The sequence below is a fragment of the Erythrolamprus reginae genome, chromosome 4, assembly GCF_031021105.1.
Source record: "Erythrolamprus reginae isolate rEryReg1 chromosome 4, rEryReg1.hap1, whole genome shotgun sequence".
Lineage (NCBI taxonomy): Eukaryota > Metazoa > Chordata > Lepidosauria > Squamata > Dipsadidae > Erythrolamprus > Erythrolamprus reginae.
The window spans coordinates 68,854,900-68,868,936 of NC_091953.1; the positions used below are offsets into that span (position 1 = coordinate 68,854,900).

Here is a 14,037-nt window from a genome sequence, read left to right on the forward strand (position 1 = left end):
GCAAACTCAGCTAGTTGAACTAACTGTATTTAACTTATCTATGAGTACACCTGCAAATACAGATTGTGAATTGATTTTTCCTGCATAGGATGGTAGGGTATAGTTCTTAGTAGCCTTATAAATTGCCTGAAAGGGTTGCACTATATCGGGAACCACAGTGTCAGCTCTGAAAACTGATGAATTTAATTGATATCATTAACTCCATCAAGAAGCATTTTCTCCAATAGGTGATCAAACAATTTAACAATCTATGTTGGGGAAACCTACTCTATAATTACTTCTATCTTTTGAAGCAAGCAAGGATTATACATTTATGTTTACACCTTGGTTCCTGCTCACAGTTGCAACCATCAGACTGTAGAATTAGAACCCAAGGGGGCTTTCCTTCAAAATGATTTAGTCTCATCTAGCAAGTTAGTAAAGTTGAAAAGTGCCTCAGGATGGACCTCTGAGCTTTGCTGCAGTTATTCCTCTTACTTTGTCACAAGTTTAGGTTTTCTTCTCTCTTCTTTGCTTGAAATTTAAGCAAAAGAATATAAGTGAGTAGTTGCTGTTCTTTGAAGGGTAGCATATCAAATTTATTACCCCAGTACAGATGAAGGAAAACAAAGAGGAGTCCTAGTGCTATAGTTTGCATTTCTTTTGGACATTTTTCCTTTGCAAGTGGTCCTGACAACAGAATTACCTGCCTAGTTCCAGTGAAGCCATCACATATGTGAGAAGGGCGGCTATATAAATTGAACAAATGAACATATAAATAAGCCAGCAAGACAGCTACCCTTCCCCACTTTCTTGCAGCTGCTGCAGTAGGAGAGAGGCTAATATGCCTCTCTGTATTGCAGAGATCTGGAGCCTGGATTAACAAATCCTTGTAATTTCATTACTGTCTAAGATGAACAATTAAAACCGTAATAGATGAGCAGAGAGGAAATGGGTGCTATTTGGCTTGGGTGACCAAAGCCCAGGCAAAAAAGAAATTAGCAGATTTAAACAATCTCTTCTGCATTTTTGAGACTAATGCTTTCTTGAAAAACAAGAATGTTTGTAAACTGATCTGTTAAATTTATAGTTCCAATTAGATCAGATAAAAACTGAGTTTAGCTGTGTATGCACCTAGACTTATCCACTGGAGTTCAACTAGATTCCCAGTTTAATTATTTGCATATTGAAGCAGCCTGTTTCCAGACTGACATAGAATTAAAATCTCAGAAACAAACTTGTTGGTTTTACTTAAAAAAACAGGGAACCAGGCAGTCTTCTGGATATTTTCATTTTCTAGGCCTTACAAACCAGGTTTTCTTTTTTAAATGCTGAGCCCATTTCCCATTTTGTTTTTTGAAGTATTGTCATTATAGGGCATTCCTGGTGTTAGAAAGTTTTCAATGACAGGTTCTGTGCTTTGCCAGAAACTCTGGCTTGTAATCTGAGTACCTTCAAGAAACCAGGGAATCCCTTGCTGGATGCCTCTCAGTCATCAAAGAAAATTTTCTCTTTTCCCCTTTTTGGTGAAAAACACATGCTTTAAGACTCATGTCTTTCCTCAATTAACAGAATTTCTCCATCCCAGCTCTAAGAATTTGCATTGTCATTTCCTCTGCTCTCCTCTGAATGCTCTTCAGCCTGAATGGAAAAATAGCTGCCTCATACTAGTTATTGGGCCATAATAATTTTCCAGCATTGTATGATCTACCTCAAAGTGGGGTTCTGGCATAGTCTCTTATGTGGTTCTGGTTTTCAATAGGGAGGAATCCATGGTGGCTTTGAGAAGGCCACTAAAATGACTCCAAAGCCTCAGCCCTGGGGAAGAGAGGATTGCTGCCTTATTTGAAATAGAAAGAGAGGCCAAAAAAAAATATGACTCACCACTTGTATCCAATCACTAAAGCAGAAGCTGTGTTGTCTGGAAGATTGTGGGTTTTTCTCTTTTATCAGCATTATAATGCAGTTCAGCAGAGAAACAGCTCAATGGTTAATAACCATTGGGCTCTCTGTTCAAAATTAAGTGACTAGCCTGTACTTGGACTGTACCAACTTGGATACTGAATAGGAGGGGGGCACTTTTTCAGATGACTAAAAGAGAACCCATGTCTCTTATTTGCATTATTCTCAGGGTGCAAGAAAGGAAATCTATCGTTTCTGCCCCTCAGGTGATCTGCATTTTTGCAGGGTTGGGTGGGATTTATAGCTAAAAGGCATTCAAGCTTGCTTGGATAAATGGTTTGATGAGAATGTCTGAGCCTTAACAAGGTAGTAACCAAGTTACTACTCTCCTACTCTCCCTTCCCCAATCAAGTGCCATTTGAATGTCTTTGGGATATAGTGCTCTAATAGTTTTGATATGAGGAAGGAACTAGATAGATGAATGATTTTAATTTAGTCAGTTATCAATAAATACTGGAAACACAAGGCAAGCATATCATAATATGAGGTGAAATGATTGTCCATATGACTGTTGAAATGACATCAAGACTCCAAATTACTGTTATTTTGGCCCAGCAATAGCTGTATGACTAGATGCTATAAATCACTAATGCAAAAAACAACGGAATTCCCACCTAAAGTTTCGAGTCTGAATGAGCTCAACTTACTTCTCTTTAAGTCATTCCTTTCTTTATTCAAACATGTAGCTAAATAACCTAGAAAATGTTTGGATCCTGAATCTAGCTTTGCTAAATTGGATGGGAGAAAGACCAGAGGAAAAAAATGATGAAAATTACTGGACAAATTATTCAAAAATACCATTCTTGAGAATGTTATGTTTCAATGTTGAAACACATTTTCAAAGAATTTGGGAAGTATTCTTTCCTAACTGATCATTGCATAGTGTAAATGGGTTACAAAAGGTCATATGACTGGATGGGAATGGCTTACCACCCAAAATAAGTTTTCAAATAGGTGCTTGGACTTTTTTTCCCAGTTGATTAAGTAACATTATTTGAATAGCCACAAAAAGGACAAACGATAGACAGCATTATTTGTTGGAGTACAGTAACATTTTAAGGTTTGGTACTGAACCCACAAGGTTCAGTATGATAACAGATTAGGCAGGTAGCTCAATTTTCTTTAATTGCTATAAAAGTTCAGTTGTAGATGATTAAAATAATTAAAGCATTTGTGGGTAAAAACATACTATTTAATTATTTCCTATTTCTTACTATCATACTAAGAAGAAGGACAATAAAAAACTATTAATTATTCAATAAATAGTGCACAAACCTACTACCCCCACTGCATCCCCCCCCCATGGGAGCAGCAGCCCATTACTGGGTTGGTCAGTGGAAACTAAATCTGTCCTCTCTTGCTGGCTTGCCTCAATAAGCAGTTCTCCCTTACAAATAGCCATCTCTTCTGAAAGCTAAGAGGACTGAACAAGGTTGTAGAGCATAGCACTTCCAGAGTTTGTTACCAATGCTTTGTGATTGGTTGTCAGAACAGTAAGAGGTTAGATTTCCCCTTTCATGCCATCAAGCATGTCACTGGCTTCCCATTTCCTGCTGTACCCCAGGAATGACAGGCAGCTCAACCTTCTGCTCTGTGGCAAAGGGCATTCTTGGAAACTCTCCCAGGATTTCCTGGCCTAACGTGCAAACACCCAGTTGCAATAGTTCAATTGCAATAGTTCTGGCAGGGTTTGATATAGGTGCTTAACATAATATTTTCTTCTGAATGATAGTCTTTTCAGTTAACCAAATTAAGTTCATTATTGGTTTTCAAATTGGCATTCTGAAAACATTTGTATGCTACATACAGACAGATAATTTTAAAATGGTCTAAAACAGTAGTAAACACTTTTCACTACATTATGATGCATTGCATTAGGATCATTTCCTTAATTTCACTCAATGTTCACCTCCTATGCAGTCACTGGATAAATTCCTGACTTCTGCACAAAACCTTGTCTTGAATATACAACCAGGCTCTCATTCAAAGCATGTTTTCTCTGAAAGAGAAATAAGGAATCTGGGTCTTTTCCACAATTTTAGATGTAATTGATTATATCTCTCAGCCATAGATCCAGAACTTGGTGGGTCAAAGTTTCCTTACCCGTGTTTTAAAATAAGTAGTATTGATTTTTCAAGTATACACTATTTTTATTTATTTTTCATATTTTGGAACCGCATAGCTTCATATTTTTTGGGGGGAATTTGCATTTATTCATTCATTATGTATTATAGGTTGGTTTATACTGTAATTGTGTTGATAAAACATGTTAAATTAACTTAAATAACATAATACATCACCAGTGGCAGATGATCTTCCTTTTTCCTATTTTATTTAATAGGTTTAGTATTAATATACTAATGTCAATAATAACACTTTATATTACAGGTGGAGTTCCATGTATTTATCCTAACAATAACTATTTAATGAAGGCTGCTTTTTGCAATCCTTTCAACATTTAATTATTTATTTTGTTTGGGATTATTAGTTTGAAATGGGAAGAGGCAGTCTGTCAAATATTGTCTGATGTGACATTGTCAGGAGAGTGCTATACCTCATCTACTGTTTATACAACTGGACCAGAGATAGGAAGGATAACTGGAGGCAAGGACTATAGTACCATACTCCCATCTAGATAGAGTAGACCACTATTGTTAATTACTACTTTCCAAATAGTAAACCATGGAGCAGAAGAATGGAAGGCACCTTTATGTGGTGCAAAATAGTAACAGGTTTCCAGAGATTTTTGGGAAGATTTTGGAAGTGATTTGCCATTGTCTTCTTGGATTGAGAAAGTGACTGGGCTAAGGTCACTTGGTTGGTTTTGTCTCTAAGATGGGAATGGAATTCAGTCTCTCAGTTTCTAGTCTGATACCTGCTTAACCAATACACCACACTGGTTCTTTTACATGAACAATATCCACTGATTTCCATGTCCTTTACTGGAATGAAAGAAGGAGAAGCAACAAAGAAAAAAACTGCTTTCTCTAAGTCTACCACCCCTCTCAGAAAATAGAGGGTTGAGCAGAACTATACTGGTAAATTCTATAAATTATATAGACATATTCACCAAACCAGAACTTTTTGGGGGGGAAGGGGAGAGGGGGAACAGGCTGACTCAATTATTTTTGTTTTTCCAGTGTTAAGGTTTCAGAGATAGGAAGGCATTGTGAGTTATCTCTCACTTGTTTGTGTGTATGTGGGTATCACATGCCTAAAACAAGTTATTTTTCCTGTCTAGTAACTATAGGAGTGCTTTATGTGACTGTAGATGCCAACTGATTATCCAGTAGAATTTCAGCCAATGAGTTTTGAATCCCTTCTGCTGTATTCTTAATTGGGTCTACTCAGAAGTAACAACCATTAATTAAGCAGGAAGCTGCTTCCAAGTCATTTCATTTAGAATTACAGTTTAAGCATTTGACTTTCTAAAATAAAGCACAATATCTACTAAAACATGGTTCTGCATTGGATCCCTGTGTTATAGTTGTAATACAAAATGCTAACACAAAATTTGGTTACTTTTGTGCAGCAAAGGCATATCATAAGAAATCAGGAGAGGGTGGTTGGGAAAATAAATGGAATTCTAGATCGCCACATAAGAAATTATATCTATTGTAGCCAGGGTTTGGGGTGCGCGCGCGCATGTCTCTGTGTGTTAAATAAACATCAATTTCCACGTCTTTTATTTTCCTGATGGTGAAATCAGGCGTGCAAGACTGATCATATCTTCTGTATAAGGCCAAGGCAAGGTGGCCTTGTTTTGCTATTCAGATTTCTACATTCGGATTAATCTAGGCTCACAAGAAGCGATAGCAGCAACAGCTTGATTTAAGGCACTCTCAAGGAAGGCCATTCAGAGCTCGGAATTGCGTTATTTGTAGCCCCTCCCCCCATGCATTCGTAGCTGAGCAAAGCGCTAATGAATTTAATCTGAGCGGCATCCTTAGGAAGGAGAAAAGGACTGAATCGAGGGCGGAGGGTGAGCAGACCATGGGCCTCCAGCACGCAAGGCCGTTTTGATTGATAATATGCCTTGGTAAAGACCAACCTCCTGCTTTTCTGGGAAGAAAGCATTGTTGCCCGGAAAAAGGGGAGCGAACAACCACGTGGAGTTAAGAAATAGGAGCGCAGTGAATAGTTGCCTGGCCAGAAAAGTTAGGGGAAGCCAGGCAGAAACAGCCAGCGGCACCAAGATTCCATTCTCCTTTTGGCCAGCCATTAACAGCAGCAGCGACTTCAGGAGTAATTCACGAGGTAGGTAGGCAGGACACCTACCCAGGACTGGGCGTGAAGTTCTCGTTAGCTTTCGATAAACACCATCTGGAGCGCCGCTGTCTCCAGCTAACTCTCGAGGTTTTCTTTCCCGAGTGCAGCACAACTGACTGACCTCTAAGTCAGCTCCCCGAAGACAGGCGAGTGTGGTCTGGGTGATGGCGATTTCAGTTCCTTCCACGGCGTATCCCTCGGCAGAGATTACGCTCACCAGACATCACGGGGAAGGAGTGAGGGAGCGAAACACCACCAAGGCCGCGGCTGGGCCGCTGGGGATGCCTAGGATTTGCAGTCTCAGGAAATCCTGAAGGAAAAAAATGAGGGGAGGGGAAAAGCCAAGCACACGCAAAGGAGGGGCAGAAAACCAACTAGTCGAGGTTTCCACGAAGAATGTGGCTGCAAGGACCTCCGTGCCATGAGGGACTGACGGAAGAATGCAGTCTCAGAGAACCCGGTTAAGCAAGGGTGTAATTGGAATCAGGCAGTCTGAGTTCAGCCAGGAGCGTGGCACGGATTGCCAGGGGAGTTTATCTTTAAGAGGGTCGGATCATAGTCCTCTGACAGCTCTAGTTCGTTCAAGGCTACAGCCTCACTCTAGATCATGATAAAATATGCTTCAGAAAGTTTGAAAAAAAACCAAAACTACTTGAAGAACTTAAATTAGTAAATAATTAACTTTACCAGTTAAATCTGGTAACTCCGAAAAGGAAGGTGAAGTAAAACATCTTCACATCTATTTAGTTCAACCCTCAGTTTTCAGCTGTATATCTCATGTGGGTTCAGCCAATAAATGTTCATGCCTACATTAGTTCTAAAATGCATATTTTATAAATAGAATTGCAGCATAGTAGGGTGAGTCCTTGTGCTCCCTATGGAGGTGGGGGAGGGGATGAGTGCAATGATTTCAGACATATAAACTCATGAACAGAAATCAAGACTGAATCCCCCCACAAACGGATTTAAGTTCTCCTTCCAGTCACTTCTGAGGAAAATCTTTCCAAAGCATTTCCAGTGCGGGGGAGACACTTCAATGTAAAACTTGTTCCCTTCCCCTTTAAGAGCATTTACTGACTGCTTTGGAAATCGAGGTCTTTTTGTTGTTTCCATCAGCTGTTTAGAAATCTGAAGAGTTTGGGTGTACACCCAAGGTTTCAGGTTACAAACGTAGGTATTTTTCACACCTCTTTTGTGAGGGGAAAAAGGAGGTAGGCCCACCCCTTCTTTTCTACGATATAAGGGAACTGTATAAAATGCTTTCGGAACAGAAAGTTGTTCAAAGGAACTCCTATTTATTTTCCTTTAAACATAAGAGATTTGCATAAATAGAAAACAACTTCAGAAGTGTTCTGGCATATCGAGTAAGCCACATATTAGACTAGGAAAATGTAGCTAGGATTCAAATTTAAACGTGCTTTCTTTCCCCCCCACAGATTCCTGGACTTCTTGGTGACAAACAGGCAGATCATAGTTTTTCTGGAGTTCTGTGTATTGGATCTTTTTTTCTCTACCCCCTCCCCCATATGAATATCTTATACGCGCTTTTAAAGACTGGGGTAAAAGGGGGTGGGATATAATTACCACTCTAGTGGGTGATAATAAAATTTCATTCATTTTCACCGGGCTGCTTTATGGTCCCTTTCCGAACTTGCTACTTTCCATGGTCAGTAACAAGACCTGTCCAATTAGAAGGTCCCAACGGACTTCCTGAAAAGCATGTTTAGATCCACAGTTCTTTTTTTTATACAGTTGGAAGTTTTTCGAACAAGGATCGGAAGTAAGAATTGGAGATGACTGCCCAATAACTGCTCAGGTTTCTTACAAAGCCAGACCCATAATGCTCAGTGAGGCTTGCTCCAAGGCATATACCTATAGACTGCTGACATACTAAGCAATCCCTACTTGTGCCTTTCTTCACTAGAGATGTATCTCATCATCCAGCTATAGTCGTCGCGATATAAAGCCTGTAATGAAATGAAGCCTGTCCTCACTGCTAATGTATCGGCCAAGCACCGGTTGGTTGACACGATAGATAAATCTCTGTAATGAGGAACGGTACTACCCTACTCCTGTGATAAATGGCCATGGAATGCGCGCGCACCCCCCACTTCTTGAGGTACAGAGTTATTTCCTGTAGATTGCGTCTTGTGAATTCCAGCCACCGCTGAATGCAGTAAAGAACCACGAGTCGCGAGCGGAAGAACCAAATAAGCGAGTATCAGTCAAGATGGGCGTCGCAAACCCGACATTCACCAGCTGACCTACTAAGTCAAAAATGCCACTCTCGCAGCCGATAAGCCAAAAGACCGGCGTCCCAGCGATCCCAATTGTACTGAGGGAAGCCGGTGTGCGAAGCGCTCCCCGCGATTTCCACGACACATAGAAACGTGTTTGGAAATTTCAGAGACTACAGTCTCTTACTACCGAGCGTTGCCTTTCAGAAATCAAACGAAGGGAAGCCGTTTGTTATTCCGGAAAGTAGCTGCTGAAAAACGAATGTTTCTCATTACAACAGAAAGGCTCGGGGCAACGGGGCGGGGGCGGAAGGACAGAGCATCCCACGGTGGGACAAAAATAGCGAATAGGGAAGACGAGCCAAATGAAGAGCTGTGGGCGCAGAGCCGATTAACAAAACGCGGGAGGAGAGAGACGCTCGAGGAGAACGACGGTTTGTATATTTCTGGAGAAGCGAGATAATGGGAAACGGTTCGTTTGAGGGAGACTTAAGTATAGGTTGGAAGGAAGGCAGAGCCCATGCCGTACTCTTTTGAAAAAAAAAAAAGGAGGCCCCGAGAGGCCTTTCCGCGGAGAGAGGGGAGCGCCTTGGTCAGAGAAGATGGAAAGTGCAAGGGGGGCATGTGGGAAAGGGGTACACTGTGCGTGACAATGGAGCGCGTGGAAGGGGAGGGGGAGACAAAGAAACGGTCCTTCTGGGGCTCTCGGGGATAGGAGAGCAGAAGGAAAAACGTGGCGGCCAGAGAATGGTCTCACCTGGAGGGGAGGGGAAACGCCAGGAGGCTAGGAGGCATCTGCTCCCTTAGCAAGGAGGACTTCTGTGGCACGGACACTTTTCCCTCGCCCTCATGAAGGCCCAGGAACAGCCACGAGCGGCACAGAAAGGGGCCGCGAGAAGGCGGGGGACGGATCCGGAGGCAAGGAGCAGCCGCACTACTGGGGCGAAAAGGCAAGGCAGCCCGGGCGGCGAGCGCAGCGGTCTATCGCTGGTGTCTGGCTGCGCCTGCTGCTGGAGCTTTGACAGCTTGGCTAAGCGGAGGGAGAGGAGCTTTATGGTAATTGCAGCTCTCCACTGGCCTTCTGGGTAGCGAGCCGAGCCGAGCAGGGAGCCTGGAAGGGGGCGGGAGACTTTCCTTTTCAACCTCTCTTGGTCAAAGGGGGAGCGGAGTCTCCTCCGGACGCCCTCAGGCGAAGAAGCAGGCAGGGCATGTGGAAAAGGGGGGCTGGCTGAGAGCGGATCAGCCAAGAGAGAAAGAACGAAAAGCCAGGAAACGGAGGTGGGTGGGGGGATAGAAGTGGAGGAGAAATCAGTTTAGAAGAGAAAACGAAGAGCGTTAGAACAAAAAAAAAAAGGGGGGGGGAGAAAAGCGAGGCACTAGGGAGCGAGTGGGGAGAGCTTCGGCGGCGGCGGCATTGCTTCTGCTGGCGGCGGCTCCCTGAGTGCTAAGCCCGCGGGGGGAGGAGAGAGGGAAGGGGGCGGGGAGGGGGAGGAGGCCGTGCGCGCGCGCGGGGGGGAGGGGTGGCAGCGTACGGCAGACGGAGCCCGGTCTCCCAGCGGCAAGGTGAGGAAGAACGGCTTTCCCGGTGGATTAAATCCCCAGAGTCAGCCCGGCCCAGCCCAGCCCCACACACGCACACTCACAGTCGCCACCAGGACCCGGGCTCTCCGAAGGGAGGGGGAAAGGAGCCTGGAGGCGCCGCCGAGATCAGTCCCGAGAAGCTACGGCGGCAACATGGCGTTACTAAAGCGGAGCCGGAGAACAACCGGAGGGAACCCGGCGGGCTGTTGAACTCAGCCAAGGGAAACGCTGGCATTCGGCCTCCCACCGCCCACCCGGCCCCACCTGCCTCCGGCGAGTTGAGCCGGGGCCAGTTTGTCAGTCTCTGGGGCAACTCCGGCCTCTCGCCTCCGAGGTCGTCAAACTTTTCTCGCTCGTCTAGAAAACGGACGCGGCTCGCTCGCAAAGGGACGGGCGACGGCAGCGCTGGACTCCGTGTGTCCCCGGCAGCGTCTCTGGAGCGGAGGCTAAGGTCAGTGATCTTCGCACTGGGTGCTCCTCGCGTTTCGCGGAAGCGCCGCGGCGGGTCAGCCACCTGAGGGACCCCAAGCCGGACTCGCCCGAAGAATCTGTCTCTTCGTTTAGACTTAGGAAGATCGAGGCTAGGCGTTCTTTCCCTTCCACGCCAGGTGTGGCTGGGATGCGGGTGAAGGTGCGCATGAGAAAGGGGAAGGGGAAAAAAAAAAAAGACAGCTCGCGCCTTGCTCGAAGCCTGCCTTTCTAGGGCTGGGATGGTTGCCAGAATTCATTTCAACTTGAAAGGACTTGGAATCCCGGGAGGGCGACAGAATAGAGAAGGCAGGGAGATTAGCAAATCCAGCGGTCACAGCCTAGAGCAGTGTTTCCCAACCTTGGCAACTTGAAGATATCTGGACTTCAACTCCCAGAATTCCCCAGCCGCTGGCTGGGGAATTCTGGGAGTTGAAGTCCAAATATCTTCAAGTTGCCAAGGTTGGGAAACACTGGCCTAGAGGTCCCCTGGCTGAGAGGAGCGGGTGGGGTACTCCGGGGACTGTTGCCTCGTGCGGGCTGGCTAGCAGTTTGGAAGCAGTTGGGCTGTGAAGTGGGGGTGGAGGTGGAGGTGGAGGGTGGCGATGGAGAGACGAGAAAAGAGACGCTGCCGCTCGCGGTCTGTCTGCTCCAGCAGGAAAGTGGGGGCAGGGAGGGAGAGCTTACGGCGTCTCCTTCTCTTTTATCTCTCTGATTTGGAAAGGCCCGTAAAAGCCCCACCTCTGGCGGCCGCCGCTTTTCGGCTCCCAGGGGGAAAGGGGAGAGAGCGCGGAGGGGGAAAATGCTCGGAGCTCCATCAAGGAAGCTCAGCTCGGAAATGCTCTTTGGTTCGCTGAGCAGCGGACTAAAAAAGATGAGTGCTCGGAACTGAAGAGTGTGGCCGAGGAAAATGACTTCTGTATCTCAGTGGGCGTGCTTGTTTTCCTAGGGACTCTTTGAAAAAGCCTATGGGGGCAGAGACTGTTTTTTTTCACCCGTGGTTTTTGAGGCCACCTGAGACTCGATTTGGCGGCGGGTGGGGGGGTGTAGGGGGGCAGGGGATATTCCAGTGATAGCATTCCGATTCAAAGAATGGATGTGAAGAGCGTGGGGCCCAATATAACAATTGTGAATCTCGTAGGTCCGTCACATCTTTCTTATCGCCACGGGTAGCTTAAAAAGTTGCCTGGTAGTCCCCGGGGCAGAGAAAGGGGCCAGCAAGATGGTTGGCAACCCCTCTGCCCGCTTTTCTGTCGACTCCAGGGAGGCCAGAGCCCCGTGTCTGAGGCACGTAGCTCCTTTTTGTCTCGCCCAGCTGCTTCGGGGGCGATCTTTCGCGTGTGACGCTCCGCTCTCCTTCCGTGCTGGCATGCTGGCCGCATCTCAAACTCACAAGAGCGAGGTACGTCGGCGGCTTCGGATAGAGGGCTGGGTCGAGAGGAATGCCTTGCCACCGCAGTAGGCTGTTGTTGTTTTTTTAAGTAAAATATACGTTTTATTTTAATGGCGATCGCCCAGGAGCCTGTTTCCGCATTATTCGTCTAACGATCCTCCTTCTGGGGTTTCCGTCTGTTCCGAGGAAGCCTGTGGCTTTGTGTTTCCTTTCTCTGAAAAGGACGCTGGCGGAAGGACGACCTTTGCCGAATCCAGATCTGTCAAGGTTTTCTGAACTTTTGCCTGCTTGAAGCTTCATGTAAAGGAGGCCCAGGGCAAAGGGATCCCTGAGCGGGCCCCTCGAAGTCTATCTGGCGACCAAGATAAGAAGTGGGATTTCACCTCCACTCCCCTTACGTAAGAAGGCGCCAAACGCCCTTACAGCCTCTCTCTGGGGCATTGGGGACAGAGCCTTGAGGTCAGAACCAACTGCATTAAGGCTTTTATCCTTGGCAAATGGGTCCTTTCCCTCATGCGCCTATTTTCATGCTGTTAAGCCCCATTTCTAACCATTATTTGTTCGCTCGCTGTCTATAGCAATTTTGTTTTGGAAATACTGTAATCGCACCAACAGGCTTGTCCCGCGACCCTCAAAGTAGGGATAACAGTTTTCAAACCATTTCCCTTATACCAAAGCAGTAGAACTGCTCTAGAACCAGGACAATTGTGCTTATTATCAGGTCTCTTTTTAAACCCACTTTTACAAGTCGCGTAGGTGTATCCGTGGACAGTGATAGGTTTGTTTTCATGCGAACAAGGGAACAAAACCGTTACTTGATTCTAAGATGGCTGTAAAGAAGAGGGTTAATCTTTTTCCTCCCCCACTCTCCCTCGAGCTGGGCTTAAACTCAGGAGAGTTCTCAGAATTAGTAGTTGCTCGTTTCTCCAAAGCATCCTTGACAAAGAGTAGTGCAAGGCACAGTGTGCTCCCTACCCATGGCAGAATTTGCCATCTACTTCACACCATGCAAGCTACCTTGTTTCGAAATATGGATGATGGTTCCAAGAAACTGGATCTGTGGGCTAAGCCCCTTCGAGGCACAGTTAAATTTGGGGATTCCTGGGAGGCTTAGATTCTAATCTATTCTTAACCCACTCATTTAATTTATTATATTTGAATGAGCCCAACCTTCTTCCCGTTCGGTTACAAAATAGGAACAGAAAAGAGTGGCGAGTCTCTGGCGACTGTTTTTAAAAAGCATGCAATACCCCATTTGTCTCGCACGAAGGTGGACATTTTCTAAGCATTCTGAATGGCCTTTGGGGCTGGTAGGGCAGACAATTTCTTTATCCTCCTCCCTCTTTCGAAGGTGAGGTAGAACAATCCAGAGGGAAAAAGGCTTTCCCCCGGTATTGTTTCGGTCGCCTATGATAGATCGGTCTAGACAGCCGTTCAGGCTCCTTCCCAGCGAAAGAACCGGAGCCTGAATAAGCGGCTGTGGGGGAGACGCAGAGGAAAAGGTCAGCACGTTATTCGGTGCTTGAGAATGGGTGTTGTTACCCCTTCACGGGTCAGGGCCCTAACTCAATTTTTGTGCATTAAAGGAATAGACCAGGTTAGTCAGTGGCTATGGTCATGTGAAGATCATAGTAACCCCTAAGTTGCTCATCCTTGTTATCTAAATGCCTCGTGAATATCATTTTCTCACCTCCTTTTCAAGACGAGTGCCAAAGCCGCCTGTTCCCAAAAGTTTCCTCTTGTTTAGAAACTTCTGAGCCCGCTTAACCCCATGTCCTGGTGGTGCAGAGCCAGACAAATACCGAGGAGCACTAGACAACCCAGACGTGGAGGAGGGAGGCTCGAACTTGAGAAGGACAGATCGCTTTTCCCCAGGATGGAGAGGGGGAGAGAGAGGGAAGGAAAGAAGAGAGGGGGAGAGGGAGAGAATCTCTCTCCCCCGCCCCCCTCTCTCTGTGACATAAAAGGACAAAGCTCAGCCAGAGAGGAACTCTCTGGTCAAAGATCTCTCGGCAAACACACTACGGAGCAGAATCCAGTTTCCTTCTTCAACGGCGGTGGTGGGTGGGGTTTGGAAAGTAGGGAAACGCGTCGGTCAGGACTGCTGACTTTGTTTCACACTGCTGCTGGGTTGGCTGGCTTTTTAAA

General features: G+C 45.7%; 1 protein-coding gene across 9 annotated transcripts in view; it reads left to right on the top strand.

Moving 5' to 3' along the window:
• Positions 1-14,037, top strand: part of BCOR (BCL6 corepressor) — a 134,019-nt gene that overhangs the window by 5,288 nt on the left and 114,694 nt on the right. For 7 of the 9 annotated variants that reach the window (XM_070750540.1, XM_070750548.1, XM_070750550.1 and 4 more), the window contains exon 1: positions 9,983-10,479. The exons of 1 other annotated variant lie outside the window; for it this stretch is intronic. The gene's annotated coding sequence lies outside the window, so the exon portion shown is untranslated. Of the gene's footprint in view, positions 1-8,798; positions 8,882-9,982; positions 10,480-14,037 lie in introns of those variants that run through there. One more of the 9 variants, XM_070750544.1, reaches the window with a different exon arrangement.